Consider the following 10,441-nt stretch of genomic DNA (forward strand, 5'->3'; position numbering starts at 1 on the left):
GTACGGTAACTACTCGGCATCTGACCGTAAGGCGCAACAGAGGGTAGTGCGTATGGCCCAGTACATCACTGGGGCCAAGCTTCCAGCCATCCAGGACCTATATATTAGGCGGTGTCAAAGGAAGACCAAAATAATTGTCAAAGACTCCAGTCACCCAAGTCATAGACTGTTCTCTCTGCTACCACACAGCAAGTGGTACCGGAGTGCCAAGTCTAGGACCAAAATGCTCCTTAACAGCTTCTACCCCCAAGCCATAAGACTACTGAACAATTAATCAAGTGGCCACCCCGACTATTTACATATCCCCCCGCCCCCCTCCGACACTGCTGCTACTCGCTGTTTATGGTCTATGTATAGTCACTTTACCCCTACCTATGTACATGTACAAATTACCTCGACTAACCTGTAGCCCCGCACATTGAAATATAAAATATATATATATATATCTTATTGAAAAAAATGTCCTCAGAACGTTATTTAATTACCTTCAAATAACCTATAATTTCTGTTCTCAGAACGTTAATAAAACCTCCCAGGAAAACATTCAAGGAACCATAGTAAAACATTCTCAGAACCTCCCTGCAACCTAAATATTTATGTACCCAGAACAGGCAGAATGTTCATTTCCGTTCTCAGAACTTAAAAAAAAAAGTTCAGATTTACCAGTCAGGAAACGTATGGCTTCGTTCCCAGAATCAATGGGAAACCAAAAATGTATGTTCCCACAACTTCCAAGGGACCAAATGCACTAGCTGGGTAGGCTTCATTTATTTTCCTGGGACACTTTGGTCGTGCTGTCCAGGTTCCTGACCTACAACCAGCAGCAGCTATGGTCACAGCACACACACACACTCAAATACTGTCGCCCCTGAAACACTCTTCAACACCCCCGATGGTCCTCCAGCCCAGAGCATCCCCCCCTCTTCACCACCACCCTTCCCTTCCTCCATCCCTCCTCGCCACCACCCTTCCCTTCCTCCATCCCTCCCCGCCACCACCCTTCCCCTCCTCCACCTCCTTGCTGTCTGTCATATGACTACAGTTATGTGTGAGGAATGGAACACAAAGATGCTCTGTTAGTCCCTCTGCTCTGCCCCCAGTAAGGAGTGCTGGGAGGAGGGCCCATTGTCCTCAGGCATACACACAGGGCCTGGTTCTGAGCACCAACACAGATTAGAGAGAAAGAGAGGAAGGGACTAGAGAAAGATAAATTAATTGATGTAGATTTACATAAGACTCAATGATAATCGAATCCTTATTTACTGTAATGTTACTATGAACGGACAAAGCCCCACCCCAATTCGGTTCAGTCCAACTGACAGTCAGAAATCCTCTCTCTCTGATTTTATTGTATCCTCCACACGGCTGCCGGGAGATGATACTTTGACCCAGTATACCTGGAGTGGATTAAAAACCCAAAACAAAGACAAACACTAAGCCAATTGACAGTGAGTTGCGAAAGTATTCACCCTCCTTGGCATTTTTCCTATGCCTTACAACCTAGAATCAAAATAGATTTTGGGGGGGTTTGTATCATTTGATTTACACAACATGCCTACCACTTTGAAGATGCAAAATATTTTTTCTTGTGAAACAAATAAGAAATAAGACAAAAAACAGAAAACTTGAGCGTGCATAACTATTCACCCCCCAAAGTCAATACTTTGTAGAGCCACCTTTTACAGCAATTACAGCTGCAAGTCTCTTGGGGTATGTCTCTATAAGCTTGGCACATCTAGCCACTGGGATTTTTGCCCATTCTTCAAGGCAAAACTGCTTCAGCTCCTTCAAGTTGGATGGGTTCCACTGGTGTACAGCAATCTTTAAGTCATACTACAGATTCTCAATTGGGTTGAGGTCTGGGCTTTGACTAGGCCATTCCAAGACATATAAATGTTTCCCCTTAAACCAAACCAAGTGTTGCTTTAGCAGTATGCTTAGGGTCATTGGCCTGCTGGAAGGTGAACCTCCGTCCCAGTCTCAAATCTCTGGAAGACTGAAACAGGTTTCCCTCAAGAATTTTCCTGTATTTAGCGCTATCCATCATTCCTTCAATTCTGACCCGTTTCCCAGTCCCTGCCGATGAAAAACATCCCCTCAGCATGATGCTGCCACCACCATGCTTCACTGTGGGGATGGATGGTGTTCTCGGGGTGATGAGAGATGTTGGGTTTGCGCCAGACATAGCATTTTCCTTGATGGCCAAAAAGCTTAAATTTTAGTCTCATCTGACCAGAGTACCTTCTTCCATATGTTTGGGGAGTCTCCCACATGCCCACACTCTTCCATAAAGCCCAGCTCTGTGGAGTGTACCGCTTAAAGTGGTCCTATGGACAGATACTCAATCTCGTTTGTGGAGCTTTGCAGCTCCTTCAGGGGTATCTTTGGTCTCTTTGTTGACTCTGATTAATGCCCTCCATGCCTGGTCCGTGAGTTTTGGTGGGCGGCCCTCTCTTGGCAGGTTTGTTGTGGTGCCATATTCTTTACATTTTTTAAATAATGGATTTAATGGTGCTCCGTGGGATGTTCAAAGTTTCTGATATTTTTTTATAACCCAACCATGATCTGTACTTCTCCACAACGTTGTCCCTGACCTGTTTGGAGAGCTCCTTGGTCTTCATGGTGCCACTTGCTTGGTGATGCCCCTTGCTTAGTGGTGTTGCAGACTCTGGGGCCTTTCAGAACAGGTGTATATCTACTGAGATCATCTGACAGATCATGTGACACTTAGATTGCACACAGGCAGACTTTAACTAATTATGTGACTTATGAAAGTAATTGGTTGCACCAGATCTTATTTAGGGGCTTCATAGCAAAGGGGTGAATACATATGCACCCACCACTTTTCAGTTTTTATTTTTTTTATTTTTTTGGAATAAAGTCATTTTTTTCATTCCACTTCAGCAATTTGACCTATTTTGTGCATTACATGAAATCCAAATAAAAATTACTTTAAATTACAGGTTGTAATGCAACTAAATAGGAAAAATGCAAAGGGGGATGAATACTTTTGCAAGGCACTGTAACTGGAGCAACACCTATTCTGAGTCTGGGGAGAAAAGCAGAGAAACTGGTTGGTTCAGGTGCCAGCAGAGATAGAACCAGTTAGCACAATGGGTCACAAGACATGGCACAGTATTTGACCTAACAGAATAACAAAGAGAAAGGTGTATCCTGCTAAAAACAGTTAACAGTAAGCATTATTTATGTGTTTACTGCATTCCAGAGTGGGTTATCAGAGTTATTCAATTGCTGAAGGAATTAGCAGAACAATTTCATAGAAGACAGTTTGATGGCTATTCCCACAGCCTGCAGGCCTAGAGTAATATGATATAACATGAATGTGTCCACATAAATAATTGTACTTCAGTGCAAGAGGAGAGGGGCATATTGTATAATTTCCCCTGTACTATATAATATAATCAATTTAAGTGGTAAAGTCAGCCAGGTCTACTCCCTACAAGGGCATGACACTTTAAAGCTGGAGCTGTCCCTAGAACAGTCCCAAGCCATTATGTCACACAATGGAGTAGCTGAGGCAATGTTAGAGATTGGTTAGCAGGGGTGAAACTGAACATAACTGTTGTTTTTCCTGTTTGATATGTTCTTTGGGGAACTTTACTGGCAGGTTATTAAAAGCCCCATTCAAAATGGCAGAAACATGCTGTGCTACGCTAGTACTGCTGTGCCAGTATTTCAAGTATGTAATATAGACCCATATGGCAATTATATTACATTGTGTCATGTATGGCACCACATGGGCAATGGCATGGCATGATGTGAGTGAGTGTGTGTGTGAGTTTAACCAATTTGTGTGTCAGAAAAACCTTAGAGCGCTCAATGGAAACGTGTGATTTACTTTGGTATGACAAGCTGATCCCTGTCATCCATCATTACAGCCAAAGTTACCAGTGACCACTGACCAGAGCATGTGAGCGGAGCAAGGAGCAGCGCGTGCCCAGTTGGACTGGAGCGCAGGGCGAGATTCTGGAGCGTCGGCCTTCCAGCCCACTCCAATTTTGCTCCAATGGCGCTCACTTCACGAGCTCAGGGCATGCCCGGCCCAGCATGTATTTGTGTGCTGCTATAGCCCCTTGCTTTAGCTACTGTAATGGAGTTCGCTAAATATTTTCATAAAGAAACACACAGGTGCAAAATCAAGGTGACAACATCAAGATGAGGAGGACCAGGAGAGGTAGTGTGGTGATGTTGTGTCCACAACTAAAGAATCATTGCGGAATCTGAAAAGACACATATCCCGAAAGCATGATGGTGTACTTAGCACATGCTAAAATAAAGGAACGAGGTGGGCAGCTAATTACGTGTCATTGTAGCAAAGTATTTATTAACAAAAAAATCTGATCTCTGAAAAGTTTCCTTCATTTTTGTTATATTATCTATACAATAATAGGTCATAATTGATTTTGGCCCATAGGCCTGGCATATTCCAACTTGCAAGGAGCTTTCTGTTTTGATTGGGTTATTTTGTCTAAAAGCCTTTAGGCCTACCTATAGAAGAAAAAATTCTGCATCCCTGCCCAGCCTGGCAAAAGTGGCCAAAAGGGTGTTTAGCATCCACAGTGGCTCTGCAAATGCTGAGAGGATATTCTCCGCTGCTGGCCGGCTCGCCTGGGACCACCACATGAGTGTGAAGCCACAGACTCTGGCCAAACTGGTGTTTCTAAAAATGTATTCAAAGTCACTGTAGACTGAGCCTAATAAGGCATCGTTTAATTTATATATAATTCTAAGTAAATCACAGCCTATATGCGCAATGTATAGACTATAATGATTTAATACAACGAAATGTTGCTTAAATGTTGAGCGCTTAATGTCCCTGACTACCAGCCTAGTCTGTCGCACTCGCAAATGCTTTACAATGTATTTCTTTGTAGGCTATAGCCTTGAAATAATTTAAATAATATAGCCTGAATAATTCATTTTTGCTCCTTCTTAGTCTCCCTGTCTGGCTCCTGACCTATTTAGAGTGTTGATATGCTGTTTAATATGACATATAACCTATTTGAAATGATGAGCGCTTCTAACATTCACCTTTTCATGTTTATTATAATACTTTTCATTTAAATCATATGGTTTCAATACTTCAAAACCAAATGGTAGGTCCAGGTAGTCACAACAATTGATAGGTGTTGGTTAAAATGTGATTTTAATGAATGGAGCTAATTTGGAGCAGCAGTTTTTTTCTTCTTGCTGTGAGTGAGGAGTGGTTTTTAGCAGAGCAAATGGAAAGACCGTGGAGCGTCACTCAACTCCGCTCACACACTCTGCCCCTGACTGCTTTGGTTAAGCCACGTTCCCTCTCCTCTCAGCCCAACTTCAGGCTTCAAACACACTCTCATTGCATGGGTGATCAAGCCACATCATAATAGAGTGTCATCTAGGCTGCAAATAGAAGTGGGGAAATGTTCTAAGTTAATATTTTTAAGATCCCTGACCTGTGGTTCAGTAGTTATTTCCTGAGAGCTACTTATTATTGTGTAACAGAAAATACAGACACAGAATGATGGATCTTAGGCTACTGGATGTTTTTGTTTGAGGATATATTTAAGCAATAAAGCCCGAGGGGGTGTGGTATTTGGCCAATATACCACAGCTAAGGGCTGTTCTTCCGCACGACGCAATGCAGAGTGCCTGGATACAGCCTTTAGCAGTGGTATATTGGCCATATACCACAAACCCCCAAGGTGCCTTATTGCTATTATAAACTGGTTACCAACGTAATTAGAGCAGTAAAAATAAATGTTCTATCATACCCATGGTATATGGTCCGATATACCAAGGCTGTCAGCCAATCAGCATTCAGGGCTTTAACCACCCAGTTTAAAAATTGTATTATACCATGGTCTCACCCCATGATACAAGCACGTCGTGGAACACACCTTCCACGTCGTTCATTATTTTCCAAAGAACGCATAGCTCCTCGTTAATTATCCCTTACTTGTAAGAGTGATGAGGCATATGTTGAAAGACTACTGGTTCTGTCTTTGGTGGACGTCTCCCATAGTGCAGAAGGAGCTATTACTGACATGGCAGCTACTTGAGAGAGTGACAAACATCACTATGGGTCAAGTTTCTTCTCTCTAGGGTTACCAGTATAAATCGTTGCCATACCCCAATAACGTAAAGCACACCAAGATGTGAAATGTCTGACCTACACTACATGACCAAAAGTATGTGGACACCTGCTCGTCGAAAATCTCATTCCAAAATCAGGGGCATTAATATGGAGTTGGTCCCCCCCTGTGCTGCTATAACAGCCTCCACTCTTCTAGGAAGGCTTTCCACTAGATGTTAGAACATTGCTGCAGGGACTCTTCCATTCAGCCAGAAAATAATTAGTGAGGTCGTGCACTGATTTCGGGCGATTAGGCCTGGCTCGCAGTCGGTGTTCCAATTCAGCCCAAAGGTGTTTGATGGGTTGAGGTGAGGGCTCTGTGCAGGCCAAACCATTTCTGTATGGACCTTGCTTTGTGCACGGAGGCATTGTCATGCTGAAACAAGAAAGAGCCTTCCCTAAACTTTTGCCACAAAGTTGGAAGAACATAATCGTCTAGAATGTCATTGTATGCTGTAGCATTAAGATTTCCCTTCACTGGAAATAAGGGGCCTAGCCCGAACCATGAAAAACAGCTCCAGACCATTATTTATCCCCCACCAAACTTTACAGTTGGCACTGTGCATTGGGCCGTTAGCGTTCTCCTGGTATCTACCAAACCCAGATTCGTCTACCGGACTGCAAGATGGTGAAGCGTGATTCATCATTCCAGAGAAAGCGTTTCCACTGCTCCAAAGTCCAATGGCGGCGAACTTTACACCACTCCAGCCAACGCTTGGCATCGCACATATTGATCTTAGACTTGTGTGCAGCTGCTCGGCCATGGAAATCCATTTCATGAAGCTCCCGACGAACAGTTCTTGTGCTGATGTTGCTTCCAGAGGCAGTTTGGAACTCGGTAGTGAGTGTTGCATGATTTTTACGTACTACGCGCTTCAGCAGTCCCTTTCTGTGAACTTGTGTGGCATACTACTTCGCCGCTGAGCCGTTGTTGCTTCTAGACGTATCCACTTCACAATAACAGCTGTTACAGTTGACCGGGGCAGCTCTAGCAGGGCAGAAATTTGACAAACTGGCTTGTTGGAAAGGTGGCATCCTATGACGGTGCCACGTTGAAAGTCACTGAGCTCTTCAGTAAGGCCATTCTACTGCCAATGTGCGTCTATGGAGATTGCATGGCTGTGTGCTCAATTGTATATCTGTCAGCAACGGGTGTGGCTGAAATAGCCAAATCCACTCATTTGAAGGGGTGTCCACATACTTTTGTATATATAGTATATTTGGGCTTGGTTGTTGTTATGTTTGCTTGGTACACATCACATTTTTACTCTGCATGGTCCTTATAGCACATTCTATGTGTAAACCTAACCTTATGACACCTTACACATTGAAGGTGAAATTGTTATAGATTTTAATTCATCACATTTATTATAATATCACATCAAAAATATGATAGGACTTAGATTGAACAATGATTTTATTTGATTTATTGGGATCCCCATTACCAATGATGAATGATTGCAAGAGTGACACTAGACATGCTTTGCCTGTCTATCCTTTGTATGTAGAAGTTACACTATAGTTACATAGCCAGAAAAATTATATATAAAATAACATTGCCATACGGTTTGTAAAAAGGTGAGAAAAACACTGATCTGTTAGTAGTCTGTGTATGTAATCTTACATTTAAATAGTGACAAGCTAGTTCATTTGTGAAAGCAGATCCTGTATTCCTCCAATGTTTGCTCAATAGGCACTTCATGACATGAATACGGTATAATCACATTAAAGCCAGCCTGTATCATCAAGTGCTATAATAAATGCTAGTCTTGATTTCAGTTTGCCGTCGTCGGTGCATTTATATTCTCTTCCCGTTTACATTAATATTGCAAAGAAATTCATGCAATGTGGTCTGCTTTTGTAGGTTGCGAGGAGCAGAGGAGAGGTTTCTATTCATCTCACATCCTCTGGTTCATTTCACTATCTGTGTTCCTCCAGAGGTTCCCAAGGCATTGTGGGATTTTATTCCACAATTTTTGCCTCCATTTTTAGATGTCCGAGGGCCTGGATGTTGGCTGTTTCACTTCATTCTTTGGGCCTATCGCACGCAGCCAGTTCTCAAGTCAACATCGTCCATCATCTCCAGCTGACACTCGGCTAAACAGCCCTGTCCCCTCAATGTTTATCATTACATTCTCTCCATCTCTCCTCTCTCGTCCTGTTTTCCAATCTTTGCTCTCTTTCTTAATTTTGCTCTCTCTCCGCTGCATCAACCTCTGCCCCTCTGCCCAATCTGCCTCCCCACTGTTAAACCCCCTAGCCCCTCGACCACTCCCTGCGCAGGTTCTCTTATACACACACACACACACACACACACACACACACACACACACACACCTGCGTTGCCAAATAACCCCCACTCCACGAGTCATAGCAATGCCCCATTTGCGATATGAGGGATTGTAGAGACACAAAATGTCACAAATGACCCTCAGTGCTGTGGCCACTGGAGAGCAGGAAACACACACACTCTGTCACTTTCTCAGAATCACACTCGCACACACCCATCCTGGGTCAACATGGTTTTCGATCGATGTGCTGATGTTATTGTTGATGTGGGATGGCAGGCAGAGCGCTGCAAGGGCAGATGCTAAAATGCCGGTGTGAAGCCACTGCTCATCTGTCTAGCCCAGTGCCTGCCTGCAGAGCAACACTCCATGGAGTGTGTGCACCTCCCACCGCACAGTCACATTCATTGTCTCGCTAAGCCAGTCATCAGCAGATCCTACGTGACAGTACTTTTATTGGCTCTCTTACCTCTCTCCCTCTCTCTCAACTCTCTTATCCCTCTCCCTCTCCCACCTCTCTTACTTCTCTCCCTCTCTTACTTCTCTCCCTCTCTTACTTCTCTCCCTCTCTTACCGCTATCCCTTTCTTACCTCTCTCCCTCCCACCTCTCTACTTCTCTTACCCCTCTCCCCATCTCACACCTCTTACTTCTCTCCCTCTCTTCTCTTCCACCTCTCCTACCTCTCTCCTTATCTCCCACCTCTCTCACTCTCTTACCTCTCTTACCTCTCTCCCACCTCTCTTACTTCTCTCCCTCTCTTACCTCTCTTACTTCTCTCCCTCCCTTACCTCTCTTACTTCTCTCACTCTCTTACCTCTCTCCTTATCTCCCACCTCTCTTACTTCTCTCACTCTCTTACCTCTCTCCTTATCTCCCACCTCTCTTACTTCTCTCCCTCTCTTCTCTCCCACCTCTCCTACTTCTCTCCCTCTCTTCTCTCCCACCTCTCTTACCTCTCTCCTTCTCTCCCACCTCTCTTACTTCTCTCCCTCTCTTCTCTCCCACCTCTCTTACCTCTCTCCTTCTCTCCCTCTCTTACCTCTCTTCTCTCCCACCTCTCTTTCTTCTCTCCCTCCCTTACTTCTCTCACCTCTCTTCTCTCCCACCTCTCTTACCTCTCTCCTTATCTCCCACCTCTCTTACTTCTCTCCCTCTTACCTCTCTCCCACCTCTCTTACTTCTCTCACTCTTACCTCTCTCCCTCTCTTACCTCTCTCCTCGTTCGCTCATGATCGATGAGATGGACAGAGCACGCACACATCCCTATTTACCATTACCCAACATAACCATATACTATATCTATGAAGGCTGTATCAAGGAGGATATGTACACAGACACTGGCTCTCCTAGTCCACCTACACAGAGAGGAGGGAACTGGAGAAGCAGCCTTGCCTTGGTGCCATCTCAGAACATCACCTTCATGAGGGGAAAAAAAGATCCTGTTCCTCCACTTGAATCCAATTACACAGCAACTCCTCACCCCAGCCAAACAAAGAGGGCCAACTTAGTGGTGATGACAAAAAGAAAGAGTGTGAGAAAATAAAGCAGGCAGGCTTACCGTTTCACCGTCCAGGGTCCGTTCACCAGGTATACTGCAGACAAACACTCGCATGGGAGAGATAAGCAGTGTGCAATCCACTCTTAGTCAAACATTCTCCTATAACACACTCTCTCTTCCACGCATACTCTCTCTCTCTCTCCCCCTCTTTCTCGTCTCTCTTATTATTGTCTGTTCTATTTCCTCTCTGGTTGGCTCCAAGGCAGTTGAGACACTGCAGCGGTGGGGGAGGAGGGCATGTGTGCGTGTTTGAGTGTGTCAGAGAGCGGAGGGAGAGGGAAATGAAGGGAGGAGTCAGCAGAGATAAAGAGAAGGGAGGAGTCAGCAGAGATAAAGAGAAGGGGGAAACGGACAGGATTAAATCATGAGAGAAACAGAAGGGGGAAATGGCACCAAGCTAAACAGAACACAGAGTGGTGACAAAAACAGAATACAATAGAATCTGTTTGTTGCATTG

At 44.3% G+C, this 10,441-nt stretch overlaps 1 protein-coding gene across 1 annotated transcript in view; it reads right to left on the reverse strand.

Annotated features, from left to right (window-relative positions):
- LOC120021433 (guanine nucleotide-binding protein G(z) subunit alpha) overlaps positions 1–10,232 on the reverse strand; it is a 58,301-nt gene extending 48,069 nt beyond the window's left edge. The window contains exon 1 of the mRNA XM_038965199.1: positions 9,985–10,232. The gene's annotated coding sequence lies outside the window, so the exon portion shown is untranslated. The remainder of the gene's footprint in view (positions 1–9,984) is intronic.
- Between the last annotated feature and the right edge of the window lie 209 nt (positions 10,233–10,441).

This window comes from Salvelinus namaycush, chromosome 26 (genome assembly GCF_016432855.1).
Source record: "Salvelinus namaycush isolate Seneca chromosome 26, SaNama_1.0, whole genome shotgun sequence".
Lineage (NCBI taxonomy): Eukaryota > Metazoa > Chordata > Actinopteri > Salmoniformes > Salmonidae > Salvelinus > Salvelinus namaycush.